Source organism: Canis lupus, chromosome 27, assembly GCF_003254725.2.
Source record: "Canis lupus dingo isolate Sandy chromosome 27, ASM325472v2, whole genome shotgun sequence".
Lineage (NCBI taxonomy): Eukaryota > Metazoa > Chordata > Mammalia > Carnivora > Canidae > Canis > Canis lupus.
In genome coordinates, this window is record NC_064269.1 from 21,655,169 (window position 1) to 21,671,097 (window position 15,929).

The following is a 15,929-nucleotide window of genomic DNA, read 5'->3' on the forward strand; positions in this document are numbered from 1 at the left end:
ATATTTGATACGAGCTTAATATCCAAAATATATAAGGAGATCTTAAGAACTTAGGGGAGCCCCCTTAATATAAATGAAATTTTAAATCCTGTTTTTACTTAGTATTATATGGTAATCATGTTTTTACCTTATTCTTCGAAAATAGTTTCTAATGGCTCCATAATTTTGTTCCACCTTGCCAAATTTTCTTCACTTTCACAGCAATGTATGATGATACCATCATCATACATCATACATCATCATCATCACATCTTATCACCATCACTAAATACAGTATTTTCTTTTTAAAAGTAGTCAATCTCTGTAAAATATTTTCTTATATGGCTGACTAATCTTATATTTACATTTTATTTTTGCATTTGTTTCATTTCCAAGTGTCTCCGTCAGTTTGAGCTGTTACAATAAAATAGTATAGACTGGATGGCTTAGAAAACATTTATTTCTCCCAGTTCTGGAGTCTAGGAAGTCTAAGATCAAATTGCCAGCAGATCTGGTGTCCAATGAAGGCCCACTTCCTGGTTTGTAGATAGCCACCTGACCTTTGCGTACAAAGACACTAGTTCTATCATATGGGCTCTATCTTCATGACTTCATCCAAACCTAATTACCTCCCAAAGGTCCCACCTCCATATACCATCACATTTGAGTTAATAATTAATTTAACATAATGAATTTTAGGGGGAAAAAAAGATTCAATCAATCTATGAACTAAGTGAATTAGAGTTTCTTAGAACTGCTATAACCACAACTGCTTGGAATAAAACAACAAAAATTGTTCTCTCATAGTTCTGGGGGCCAGACATCCAAAAATAAGTTTTGATTTTTAGGCCAAAATCAAGGTATCAATAGGGTCATGCATCCATTAGTGGTTCTAGTATAGAATCCTTTCTTTGCTTCTTCAAACTTTTGGTGATTCCAGGCATTCCTTGGTTTTTGACATCACTCCAATCTCTGCCTCCCTGGTCACATTTCCTCATTATCTTCTGTCTCAAAAACTCCCTCTGCTTTTCTCTTATAAGGATAAATATGATTGCATTAGGGTCCTCCCAGATAATCCAGTATAAAGATTTAAAATCCTTATTTATTTTGCCATATAAGGTAATATTCATTCTTACTATATAAGGTGACAAATGAGATGTTTGTGCTCATTTTCTTCCTGTTGCATCTCAGACAAATGCCATAAAGTTGCAAATTTTAAGCTTCAGGCAGCCCCGGTGGCCCAGCGGTTTAGCGCTGCCTACAGCCTAGGGCATGATCCTGGAGACCCAGGATCAAGTCCCATGTTGGGCTCCCTGCATGGAGCCTGCTTCTCCCTCTGCCTGTGTCTCTGACTCTCTCTCTCTCTCTGCCTCTCATGAATAAATAAATAAAATCTTTTAAAAAAAATTTTAAGCTTCAGCCCTGAGGTACTTCCAGAGACACAATTTAAAAAACATTACCAAACAATGGATATCAAGAAAATGAAATTCCCTCTTACAGGAGAATTATCTAAAGCATCAAAGTTAAAAATGCAGTATTAAAGTAAGTAGTAGATTTTTACCTCATCCAAACATCCCTTTAAAAGAATAACAACTCATTGCTTTTCTATAAAATGATAAATCTTTTCCTACATTTGGGAATGTTTCTACAATATAAAGTATCTTTTTTTTAAACTCAGTTTAGTAACACACACACACTCTCTCTCTCTCTCTCTCTCTCTCTCTCTTCTACATAAGCCTATGCATGAAGAACACATATTATTTAGTCTACTCTAGAGGCAAAAGTTTGGATTTTGCTGCAACCCAAAGCTATTACACTAAGAGTTATGAGTACAAAGTAATGAGACTACATTTTTCTTTAATATATAATTTCATACTTTACATATAGATGAGTGCTGAACCCATTAGGGTAGGCAATTTGGGAAATATATACTTACTCATAATTTGCAACTTCTCAAACTGTATTTGTAATTTTTCTTTTAGAAATGTCTTCTGTATCAGTTTATTACACACCAAAAAAGTCTTATTTTTAATAGCCATACTTTCTTTTAAAAGTATCAGTTTAGCATTCCTAAACTCACTCCTAATTATTATTCACTGAACTTGTGATAATTATGTCTTAGTTTTAAAAAGCAAGCTCACCTCATGTGGGATGTTTTTTGATATTATTAAAATTATTTTAAAAGAATAATGCTAGTACTCTGTAATCTGTAACCAATTTTGTCAAGCAGATATGTTGGTCAAACTGGAGTCATTTACCACAGTCTAGCTCTCCAGTTCCCTTTGTGCAGTCCATCTCCATGTCATCTATGACCCAGAAGACCACCTGTAAATGTTACTTGATTTAAAGACACCACATTACTTTACCACTGTGGCCAAATCAAACCAGGTAGAAGACAATAATCTCACTTTGCCATGATGGAGGAGAGCTTCAGGTTTATCAGAATTGGATTCAACTCTTGAGAGAAGTCTTACTGAGAAATTCTGGATATACCTACTGAAGCCACACATAAACTAGTTGTTCTAAATAATGGACTACAAAGGGGTTAACATGAGTCATCAGGTATGGGGCCAGATCAAACTTACCATATACGGTGAAAGGCTCTTCTGATAGGTAGATCAATATTCTTAATTTAACCCAGTATCCATTTAATGTCCCTGTTTCCCTGGAAGTGATGTGGGGTACAACCAGCACAACACAGGTTTACCTATAGATATTTTCTGCTAGTTCTCCCACAGGACCTACATAACTCTTGGCTAGTGCTTTCAAGTTTTAAATAATTTTAAGTGTTTAGTTTCTATACATCTAACAAATTAAAATCATGTTCTTTGTTTGGCTGCTAACTCAGGGATCCATACTTAGTTTTATAAACTTTTCTTGTTCTTTTTTTTTAAGTTTTTAAAAATTTTTTTAGTTATCTCTACACCTAACACGGGGCTTGAACTCATGACCAAGATTAAGAGTCTCATGCTCCTCTAACAGCCAGCCAGGAGTCTCCTTTTCTTTTTAGTCTAGTCTTCTTTAGCTCATGAATTTTGTTTGTCAATAAGAAATATTAAAGCAGAATGTCATAACACTTCAATCTAGTTATGTTAATGTCAAGAATTTTAAAATTAGGGACACCTGGGTGGCTCAGTGCTTGAGCATCTGCCTTTAGCTCAAGGAGTGATCCCAGTATCCTGGGATCGAGTCCCACACTGGGCTCCCTGCAGGAAGCCTTCTTTTCCCTCTGCCTATGTCTCTGCCTCTCTCTCTCTCTCTCTCTCTCTGTGTCTCTCATGAATGAATAAAATCTTAAAAAAATTTTTTTAAATTAAAAAATGTATTTGTTAAGTGAATAACAAGTTCCTAGAGATATTTTCAAAAACAGTTTTAAACCAAGAATAAATTCTTCACAGGTGGCTTCCAATCGCCTGTGTAACATGTATGTTGATATTTATAGTCTAATGAATATAGGTCAGAAGCATGAAGAAATGAAGCAGCACTTTTTAAAAAATAATAAATAAAAATCAGCTTTTATAGTGACACAGATTCTTAAGGATTTATCAGGAGAATAGACATACACTAATTACAAAGTAGTAATACATTTCATTAGAAGTTAAATAAACTGATATGCCTAACAATTCATATGCCTCTTAGAGACATTTTAGTAGAAATGAAATCAGGCTATTTCACAGACTGTCATAGTCATGGGAAAGGAAAAATTTTTTGTCATGAATGATCTTGCAGGTTATGTTGGTTATTAACTATTGCCTCTCAGCTCCAAATTCATCCTTTTGGCCTGCTCTGAAAATGGATCTGAGTCCTTAAACAGATTTTCTTTGACAACTGCAGCATGTAAAGTTTTGTCAAGAGAGGGCACTGGAGAGACACACTAGAGAGGGCAGGAGGGAAGGGTTCTGTTCCCTCCTGGCTTCCCCAGGGCCCAGCTCCTGCAATTGTAGAGAGGTCAGCTGACCCAGCAGCTTCCCCAGCACCAGCTTTGGGTGATTTTATAGTGGAGTGCCTCTAATAAGATGCATCTTCAGCAAGCTCCAGGGGGGTGGATTTCGGGTAAGTTCCATCAACAAGACACTACACTGACTTTTCTGCACTGAGAGACACAGCCAGGTCCTCTGCAACAAACTCTGAAGTCAGTCCCAAGGGGCCCCTTCTTTGGGTACTCTATCTCAGCCTTAGGGAAGTGGCTGTTAAGTTCATGTTATACCTGCTCTTCTTGTATTCTACAGAGTTCTCTTTACCTCTTTATCAATCTCTCACCTCCTATTCCCTGTCATATTTATAGTCCTTTATATTAAACTTCACCTGTTAAAATGACCATGTGGTTCCTCTCTCCTGACTTGGCCAAGATTTTTCCAGCAACAGAAAGCACTGTTTTCTTATTCTTCTTTGTATACTTCAGAATAAATATGCTCACTAACAACAATACTGATAGAAAATAAAAAGACCAAAAAAAAAAAAAAAAAAAAAAACCCAAAACAAAACAGAAAAAAGCTTTTCTGCTAAAAAATATTTTGCTTACCTAATCCTATAGGGACTTTCACTCCCATATGAAAAACCAGAGAAAAATAAGTGAGAATGTTTCCTCATTTATTATTATTCATCTACAGGAGAAAAAAAATCCAGTTGAAAATACTAAAAATGTGAATCCAAAGCTTTTGTGAAAAAAGAAAACTTGTCTGATTTGTGCATAGCAGAGAAATAAACAATCAAGTCAATTTTACAAATCACTAGAAATGAAAAGAAAAAAGGAAAGATCTCAACTGATGGATGGATGAACCTCAGATAACATTTCATTATCTATTGTCTTAATATAAATAAAAAATACAAACATTTATGTAATAGGACAAATACAAAGGAGAAAGCATAAATAAAAAGGGGAAGAAAATATTTTCACAACTTTTAAATGGGCTGACATAGACAGCTGCCACCAAACAACCTTATAAGCAATTTAAATTATGAAAAAAGTTAATTTTTATATTTTAATCTTTATAACTACTTAAAACAACTTTCTCATTCAATATAAAAACTGTGCAGAACTTAAAAAGTTATAAAGCTCTCTTTAGAAGTTCTTATATAGAGATAATAATGACAATAAAAATATCCTCCTATAATGAACTATAAGAGAAATTAAGAAAACAATCTTATTTACAATTGAGTCAAAAAGAATACTTAGGTATAAATTTAACCAAGGAGGTGAAATATTTGTATACTGAAAACTGTAAGACATTGATGAAAGAAATTAAAGACATAAATACATGGATATTCTATGTTCATGGACTGGAAGAATATTGTTAAAATGTTAAAAATGTCCATATCATCCACAGTGATCTACTGATTCAATGCAATCCCTAGCAAAATACCAATGGCATTGTCTACAGAAATAGAACAATCCTAAAAATTAGTATGAAACCACAAAGGACCCCAAATAGCCCAAGTAATATTGATAAAGAATAAAGCTGGAGACATTAGGCTCCCTGATTTCAAACTATATTACAAAGCTTCAGTAATCAGAACAATATAGTACTGGCATAAAAACAGATGATCAATGGAAAAGAATGGAAAGCCCAGAAATAAACCTGTGCATATATCATCAATTATTTTATGACAAAGGAGTCAAGACTGTATAATGGAGAAAGGATAGTCCCTTCAATAAATGGTGTTGGGAAAACTAGACAGCCACATGCAAAAGAATATCCTACACCATACACCAAAAAATAACTTAAAATAGATTAGGAGCTTGTTTGGAAGACTTAAAACCATAAAACTCCTACAAGAAAACATAGGCTATTAGCTCCTTGACATTGGTTCTACAGATGATTTTTTTAGATCTGACTCTAAAAATAAAGGCAAAAACAGCAAAAACAAACAAGTAGACTAGCTCAAACTAAACAGTTTCTGCAAACCAAACTATCAGCAAAATGAAAAGGCAACCTACTGAATATGAGATAATATCTGTCAATCGTATATCTGTTAAGGGGTTAATATCTAAAATATATTTAAAAATGCATAACTCAATAGCACAGATCTTCTTCCAAAGACATACAGATGGCCAAAAGAAGACATACAGATAGCCGACATGAAAAGACACTCAGTATCACCAATCATCAGAGTATTACAAATCAATGAGCTATCTATCACCTCATACATGTTAGAATGGCTAAAAAGACAAGAAATAACAATTGTTAGCAAGGATCTGGAGAAAAGGGAACCCCTGTGCACTGCTGCTAGGAATATAAATTCATGCAGCCACTACGGGAAACAGTGTAAGTGTTCCTCAAAAAATTAAAATTGTAATTACCGTATGATTCAATAATACCATTTCTGGATATTTATCCAAAGAAAACAAAAACACTAACTAAAAAAGATACATGCACTTACGTGTCACTGCAGTTATTACTTATGATAGGCCAGATATGGAAACAACCTAACTGCTCTCCATCAATGGATGAATGGATAAAGAAAATGTGACACACACACACACACACCCCCCCTATGTGACATATGTGTAATAGAATACAGTTCAGCCATAAAAAAGAATGAAATCTTGCTATTTGCAGCAACATGGATGGACCTTGAGGGCATTATGTTAAGTGAAATACATTAAAGAAAGACAAATACTGTATGATTTCACTCATATATGGAATTTAAAACAACAGCAAGGAAAAAACCAAGCTCACAGATACACAGAAAAGACAGGTAGCTGCCAGAGGTAGGAGGTAGGGTGTGAGTGGATGAAATGGGCAAAAGAGGTCAAAAGGTATAAACTTCTGGGTATAATATAATTAAGTTATGGGATGTAGTGTACAACATCATGCCGACAGTTACTAATATTGCATTGCATATTTGACAGCGGCTAAGGCAGTAGATCTTAAAAGTTCATCACAAGAAAACAAATTTTTTTAACTATGTTACAGGAACAGATGTTAACCAAACTTACTGTGGTAATCCTTTCACAATACATACAGATACAGAAACATTATGCTGTACCCTGAAACTAATAATATTATATATCAATTATGCCTCAATAAAATATATGTAAAAAAACCCTTCTTCTTCCCAGATTAGAAAAATGTGGTTTTCTAGAACAGACAGCAATTACATTAGGTAATATTACAACAAAAATCCAGGCCATGGGAAGCCTGGGTGGCTCAGCAGCTGAGCCCCTGTCTTCAGCCCAGGGTGTGATCCTGGAGTCCCGGGATCCGTCCCAAATTGCGCTCCCTACATGGAGCCTCCTTTTCTCTCTGCCTCTCCTTCTCTCTGTGTCTCTTATGAATAAATAAATACGTAAAATCTTAAAAAAATAATCCAGGCCATGTGAGCTACGGTTCAAGATTATTTGGAGATCTTAAAATCTTACGTTACAGAAAAGCTAATTCTTAATCTAAAGAAACACTATAAAGAAGTAACAAAAAGGCACCAATTAGACTTTAGAACCAGGGAGAGTCATTAGATAATCCAAAAACAAAAACTCCAATCAACCAAACAATCAAGCAAACAAATAAAAAACCCCTTAGGCAACCCTAAATAACTTCCAGATTTTAAAGTTTAAAACAAACAAAAATGAATGAATTTCCCAAGTGTTTCAAAGGAAAATAGGCCCTTCTTGCCTCTAGTTAAATGAATTCTTTATTTGAAGGTTCTGACTCTCCAATTTTGGAGAATATGACTACTTGACAGGCAAAATACAGGATGAAAATAAAGATAATAGTAATTTGGTAACAAATGATAAACTTCAACTGGCCACCAGCACTTCAAAATAACCATTAGTCAGAGTTAGTGGGGTCTGTGGTCACAGTGTTATGGAGAAGTACTGTCTTCTGTTTTTAAAGTATGAATAGCTAGGATCTTATCAATAAAGAAAAACCAGAAATGGTGTTATTGAGAAAAAGTTGAGTTACTAAAGAAACACTACTGAGTAATTTCTCTTCATTTCATTTGTTTTTTCAAAAAAGCACATTCAAGTCAGCATTTCTTACAATAATACACTGTCTGCCTTTCACTATTATATATTTTCTTCGCCTAACAACATCACTATGAAAATAAGAAAATTTTCATTTCTTTACAAATGGAAATAAGTAACTTAAAGTATAATATTACTTAACTTTAAAGATACATACAGAAGATAAAGAATTTTCCAGGGCCTCACATGTTAATTTGGATTAAATTATATCTCAGTCTCTACTGGTGAGGTAGCCTATCTATGGAAATATATTTTGATATTCAGTTATTTTCTATTTTTCAGTTTTGTGTCAGGTTTCAGAGGAGAATAACGAAGAGCCTGTTTTCTAGAAATCTGAACACTAAGTGGCAGACAGGAATGATAATTTATTATAGTGGGTATTATTGGTCCTCTGGCTTAAACATGCTGCCCTGAAACCTGTGTTACGATGCTCTTCAATAATACTGCAGTGAGGAGGGGGAATCCCTTGTATCAAAGGGTCAAGAGACACACTGGAAGGTCTGTTTGATCATACGTGATATTTTAAAAAAATACTACCATCAGTTGAAGTAGTAGTAAGGTCTGAAAGGAAAAAGAATCATAAATAAACAAATAAATAAATAAATAAGTAGCAAGTTAAGTAAGTAAATAAAGCTGTAATCCTAACAACTTTTTATTTCTGCAACTACAGACATAACACAGAGTATTAAATTTGATTGTTAAAGGATTAGTATTTTGATCTACGATTAAAATCTAATGGATTTTAAATTCATTTTCTGCTGATTGTATAAAAATCTAATTTCATTATAATGAACTCTATTAGCACTGTCAAAATTGGTTTTTTATCTCATTTATCCATTTGAGAACATTTTCAAATAAATATTATAAATCAGGAAAATCAACTTGCCTTAAAATTTTCTGACACGGAGAGGACTTTTTTATGCTAAAGTGGAATTTATCCTGAATTCAATTCAACTGTTCACACCAATGAAGACTTCCATAGAAAAATATTGCATCTTTGTTCTTCCTATAAAACAAAGCAATAGTTTACCTTATTTATTATTTCTCAAAAGCAAATTGGTCCAATTTCAACACACCACTGAAATTTCAGAGAAAGTTAATAAAGACACTTTTACCTTGCCTATTAAAAGTCTGTTTGACTACAAATGTCAAGAATGTAATGCTAAAAAGGATTATCAGCTGAGCATGAACACATACCATGAGCAATTCATTATGTCTGTCATGGGTACAGGTATACACACATGACTTATTTCATCATCCTTCATGTGGAAGTTGCTGGTTAAGAACACATTTTAGTGGTCAGGCAGCTCTGAATTCAAATCCTGACCCTACCACTTATTGGCTGTATGACTTTAGACAAATTACTAGTTTTCTTGGCTCTATAGTAGGAATAATCATCCTTAAAATTTGTCAGAGTTAAATTAAAATGAACATGAAGACTTAAATACAACCTGGCATGCAGTAATTACTTTTAAAAAATAGCTATTAGTATTACTACAGGAATTTGCATCTTTCAGAATTCATTAGTGACTGATCACTGAATGTGATCTTGAAATAGGCGGTTCCCTGTTAAAATCTGCTATAGTGAGTGAGCTTTCACTCAGTAAGTCACTGTACATATGGCACCAGCCAGCTGTGGTTGCATCTGTGGCACTGGCAACTCAGGAGGGGCACATGAACACAACTGCATGAAGTAACAAAGGTCCACACTCATATTCTTCAAACCAATGCTACAGGTCTGAGATTTGTCCCTGCAATACAGAAATGTGCCACTTACTCAGAATGAGGTTTAGAAAAATAATGGTTACAAAAATAGACCTATTTTATTCTTCCTGGGTCCACTCACCTACCTACCAAGTACAGGATAAGAACTAGTAATTATACTCTAAGAATTTCAGAGAGTCTTAATCTAGGCCTACTATTATTCAACACTAGCCACACTGAAAGAAAAAATATTTCTATCAATGTGAAATCTACTTTAATGACAAAGTACACATATAATGAAAAAAAATCTTTAAAAATTTAAAGTTTGTCAGAAAATGTTGATGTTATAAAATCAGGAAGAATGAACAACATATCTAAAAAGAAAGTAGGGCCTTTTATTATAAAAAGTAACCTTTTCAGTGTCAAATCTTACGGTATTTGAAATTCTAATTTTGCGATTATGATTTCTAATGAACAGCCTCAGATACTATTTCAGGTCCCGTTACATGATTTTATTGAGCCCAAGTGATTCTGATGAGAAAGGAATAAAATGGGAAGGACACAGGATTTAAGGAGTCAGCAGACGTGGGTTCACTGCATATTTTTACCATATAACCCTGAACTCCTTTAAACTCATGCAGGCTCATTTTTTTCAGCTGTAGAATACTGATAAAAAATATTTTATCATTAGCCTGCTGTGAGCAGACTAAATTCACTTATTTAAAAGTGCTTTATGAACACCAAAATGCTATACCATCAGGTGGCTATCAGTCGAGAAGCTACATTTTCCCATGAGTTTATACAATGGACTTGTATTACTGGCAATGAGAGAGAAACTGGGAGGGAGGTCCTGTGGGCACACCACATGAAGAGAATTCTGTCCTCTTTAGTGAGAACTAGCCATCTCCCTGTCTATGAGCCTATATCAACAAAGAACCCTGTGAATAACATGATGCTGCCTATATGGAAATCTCATCATTTTGGGGGGGGGGGGGGGAGATACGCTTTCCTTTATTTTGATTCTATAAATTTGGGGAGAGGGACAGACACAAAGATGGAACAAATCACACACTCCTAAAATTCACCTGGAAGGAAAGAAACATCATGGACACAGAATACCCACAGAAAAACAAATCTGGATACTCATAGTCCCCACCAATGTTTAAAAACCCAGCTCACTTATATGATTAGCAGAAATATAAATAATATATAAACAGTGTCAAGAGTATGTCAAGAGTGATATACTGATATGAGGCCAGACGGGAAGATGACTTCTATTCCTCCATCTTCAGAAACACAGGAAGCTATTTACATCCACTATAAAAAGGCTGATCTACAATTCACACAACCAACACTCAAGTATTCATTGCCAGTTACAGTGCTATTTGAAGAAGCAGCAGAGATTTGGTTTTCTCACTTTTTAAATATTAAATGCCTGGCAGCTTTTGTTAAAGTCACGTGTAATATTTATTAAGTACCTATCATATGCCAGAAACTGTTCTAAGTGCTTTAAGTGTATCAATTTATTTAGTTCTCATAATAATCTTAAAAGGTAGGCACTATTATTATCTCTACTTTTTATTTAAGAGGAAACCAACGCACAGAGAAGTTACAAAGATCACATACCTCAGGAATAAGGCCAGGATCTGAATCCAGGCAGTTTACAACCAGAGCTCAAACCATGAACTAATAAACTCTACCATCTAATAAAAGAAATAATTAAGCAGAATATACATTATACTTAGTGCTTTCAAAAAAGCATTTAAAAAAAGTCTACTATTTGCCACATATATGAAAACAAAAGATTTAAAGACACTAGATTTAAAATGAAGTTCATGGGTCAGTCTCCATTTCTTAATTACATCCTTTGTGCGACCAGAGGTTGAGAAGAAGCAAGGGCCTAGAAAGGTTAACTATTACTAACAAAAATAATATTGCTTATGAAAAAAAGAAGAAAGCTCTCCTGGGAAGTATTTGATTAATTTTTTGGAAAATAAGTTCTGGGGAAATTCTCAAAGGACCTCCTCACTATGCAACACTGAATAAAGTCAAATGTCTACTATTTTCAGTGAGGACTGCTTTCCATGGGCAGATGACTTTCAACTCTTAGATATGGAACTAACACAAACTAAAGCAACATCAGGCTTCATTGCAGAAGAAACTGAAATAAAAATTTCTTTTGTCTCCTAGTACTGCTCTCAGATTCATTCATATGTGGCTGAAACATATAAGGGTATAACTTTTGCAGTGAATTACCTCTAGAACTAAAAAATAGGATCATTAATCAGTTACCTTTTATTTCATTCATAATTAGTCAGGGACTTTTGCCATTCCAGTTTTTACCACGAGCCACTTTAAAACAAAGAAAACTTTCTCACTTGTAAGTTCAGTGGGTTTTTCCTCAGTCTCATAATCAGCAATGTCTCAATTATAAGAAAATCACGGACCATATCTCTAACCACCTCCATCCTTTCTCTTCAAAATGTGTCAGCTGCCTGCCTCTCTAGAATTTTCCTCTTGATAGAAGCTCCTCACAGCCATCTTTGTATATTTCTCTCCACTATTCCTTCAACTGACTCAGTTTTCATACAAGCACATTGGCACCATTTTACTTATTTGGTCCTAAATGTTCTTCATATGAAAATCTGTCAACTCAGATCAACTCAGATAGAATGATCAAGATGGTCCATGATTATTATACCTTTATCACTATGGCTCCCTCAGAGGGGACAAGCACAAGACCAACTGACAATATTCTCCAGGACACAAAGCCTTGAGAATTCTCTGGGTTCTGCAGATGTGCTGTAAGGCCTCCTTTGGTTTCTGAGGTATGAAGATGGATAATTCCTCAGATGACCTTGGAAGATCTTTCTCAGATCTGCACTTGGGCAGAACCAGAAACTCAATTCTTAGCACTAACAAGATAAGTGATAACCTCTTATCACCCTTGGGTTCCAAAGATAGAAAGATAAAATGGTACCGGGGCACTTAAAAACTCTTAAAAATGACAAATGTACTAAGCTAGAGAGGGACAGTTTCTATTCTAGTCTTCATAGAATTGATCCCAACCAGTCTCCCTTATGTCCCCCATTTCCCTCTCTCCAGTCTCTTAGGTATCCAAAATTTCATGTTCCTGGGCCAAAGGCTCCAACCAGTCATTCCCCACTCTGTCTCATCACCAACAATAGGATTTTGCAGCCCAGAAGCATTTCTTTTCTTCTTTACCAAGTCTTCTTCATTTGTTAGTTGTTGAAGAACCAGATATGTAGGGAGGAGAGGAATAAGAGACTGACCAAAGCACATTAACCTTAACCTCCAACTGGTAATATGAGAAGAAGTAATTAGGGAAAGATAATTTCTATTGTTCCTTAAACTGCAGTGCCCATTCTCAGGACTGGGGGAACTAAGGGGTGTATAGCAAGCAAGGTGCCTAGGGTACAAAATGCAAGGAGGCATCATTCTCAAGTGCCGACATTGTATTTGCATGACTCTTAAAGAGAGTGCCTCTTTATATTTTGTGCCCTCATAAGTACCTCACTTTCCTTATTCTAAAGGCCCCGTGCCATTCTGCCTACAAGTCAAAATGGTTAAGATGGTTCCAAGTGGACAAGAAGGACAAACTTTAGCTGTTCTCAGGCAGTTGCCTACAGAACATGAATTGCTTCTGCCTTCCCTTCTGATTTCCCACTAATTTCTAATTTAGCGTCTGGCTAAATAAAGCCCAAATCCTTGGCTGGTGCCTGATCAACTTTCCTAAACAAAAAAGGAAGAAACTCTGGTGAGTGACAACACTTTCAGATCCCAGGGCCTCAAAATCTATTTTGTATTTGTATTATGCATCAATTAGCTATTCCAGAGCTATGGCATACTAGATGCTTGGAAAACCAATGGTGCAGTCATAGGTACACCATGGCTAACCAGGATGCCAGTCCCCTTATATTAGCTCCAGCATCATCACTATCTCCTTTGATTTTTATAGTGCATCAGAGAATAAATAAGTAGCTATATTACCTATCTTAAAACAAAAACACCTTCCTTTTGATCCTACTTCCCCTACCAGCTATCTTCCATGGGAGGATAACTTAACTGCCTTTTCATATTCTCACCTTCCATTCTCTATTGAATTCATTCCTGTCAGGCTCTTACCCCCATTGCTCCACCCAAACCAAGCTCATCCATCATGTTTAGCTCATTGCTAAATCTAAGAGTCAATTTTTCACTCACCCCTCCAGATATAATTTCTTCATTTGGCTTCCAGAACACCTGCACTCTCTCTTGCTTTTCCTCCAACCTCCCTGATATTCTTTCTCAATCTCTTTTCTATGCTTTTTTTAATCTTTGAGAATCCCAAATCTCAATCATAGGTCCTTTACCCTTTTTTTATTTATATTCATTCCCTTGGTGATTTCATTCAACTCGAACATTTCTTGAAATACCATATACTTGACAATTCCCATGTATTTCAAGCTCAGATCCCTCTCTGAACTTCAGCCTCATATTCATATGCCTAGTCAACATTGCCATTCCTATGTCCAGTAGATATCTCAAACTCAACATGTCTAAAAGGAACTCCTACCTCCATAAACTGTTGCACTCATACGCTTTCATTGCAGTTCAAAGCAACTAGAATGCATCCTTTCAGTTGCGCAGGCCCAAATGCCTACAGTTATCCTTGACTTTTTTCTCTCATAACCCATATCTAATCTGTCAGAAAATCCTGTTAGCTCTATCTCTATCTTCCCTACCATAATTGCTAACCTGAATAACCGCAAGAGCCTTCTAATGAGTCTTTCTGTTTCTACCCTTGTGTTTCCTCTAGCCCCAAACAGGCTATTCTCAACAAGGAAGAAAGAAAGAAAAGAAAAATATTTTATAACAGAGAGACAAGAACTTATATGTAAATGAAAGACAGACTAAAGCAGCTAGATGCTTATGCCTTTCCAGGCACACCTCATTTTATTGTGCTTTTGCTTTACTGCACTTTGCAGGTCCTTTGTTTGTTTCTTTCTTCTTCTTCTATTTCTTCTTCTTCTTCTTCTTTTTTTTTTTTTTTACAAATTGAAAGTGTGTGGCAATCCTGCAACAAATAAATTTTTTCGCACTATTTTTTTCAACTTCATTTGCTCATTTTGTATCTCATATTTTAGAAATTCTCATATTTAAAACTTTTTCATTATTATTGTATTTGTTATGGTGATTTGTGATCAAGAATTACCACTCGAGGAGGGGAGGAGCAAGATGGCGGAAGAGTAGGGTCTCCAAATCACCTGTCTCCACCAAATTACCTAGAAAACCTTCCAATCATCCTGAAAATCTATGAATTCGGCCTGAGAATTAAAGAGAGAACACCTGGAATGCAACAGTGAGAAGAGTTCGCGCTTCTATCAAGGTAGGAAGACGGGGGAAAAAGAAGTAAAGAAACAAAGGCCTCCAAGGGGGAGGGGCCCCGCGAGGAGCCGGGCTGAGGCCGGGGCGAGTGTCCCCAGGACAAGAGAGCCCCGTCCCGGAGACACAGGAGCTGCACCGACCTTCCCGGGCGGAAAGGGGCTCGTGGGGAGTTGGAGCAGGACCCAGGAGGGCGAGGATGCCCTCGGGTTCCCTGAGACAGTAACAGAGCAACTGCGCGCCCAGGAGAGTGCGCGGAGCCCCCTAAGGGCTGCAGCGCGCACGGCGGGACCCGGCGGGACCCGGAGCAGCTGGAGGGGCTCGGGCGGCGGCTCCGCGGAGGGGGCTGCGCAGCCCCGGGAGCAGCTCGGAGGGGCTTGGACAGAGGAAGAGGCTCCGTGAGAGGGGGCTGCGTGGTTCCAGGAGCAGCTCGGAGGGGCTCGGGCGGCAGCTACGCGGAGGGGGTTGCGCGGCCCGGGAGCGCGAATCCACCAGCGCAGGCTCCGGAGCACAGGGCGCCGGGACACAGCCCAGGATCCGGCCTCCCCTGGGACAGGCAGAGGCCCGGAGGGCCCAGGACAGCGAGGACGCTCCTGCCCGGAGCTAAGCAGATCAGCGACCCCGCCCCGGAGCCTCCAGGCCCTGCAGACGGAGTTCCTGCCGGAGCTGAATCCAGGTTTCCAGAGCTGCCCCGCCACTGGGGCTGTTCCTCCTGCGGCCTCACGGGGTAAACAACCCCCACCGAGCCCTGCACCAGGCAGGGGCACAGCAGCTCCCCCAACTGCTAACACCTGAAAATCAGCACAACAGGCCCCTCCCCCAGAAGACCAGCTAGACTGACAACTTCCAGGAGAAGCCAAGGGACTTAAAGTACACAGAATCAGAAGATACTCCC

At 37.1% G+C, this 15,929-nt stretch overlaps 1 protein-coding gene across 1 annotated transcript in view; it reads right to left on the minus strand.

Annotated features, from left to right (window-relative positions):
- Positions 1–8,832: 8,832 nt before the first annotated feature.
- Positions 8,833–15,929, minus strand: part of LOC125753873 (translation initiation factor IF-2-like) — a 66,121-nt gene continuing 59,024 nt past the window's right edge. The window contains exon 4 of the mRNA XM_049102890.1: positions 8,833–8,951. The gene's annotated coding sequence lies outside the window, so the exon portion shown is untranslated. The remainder of the gene's footprint in view (positions 8,952–15,929) is intronic.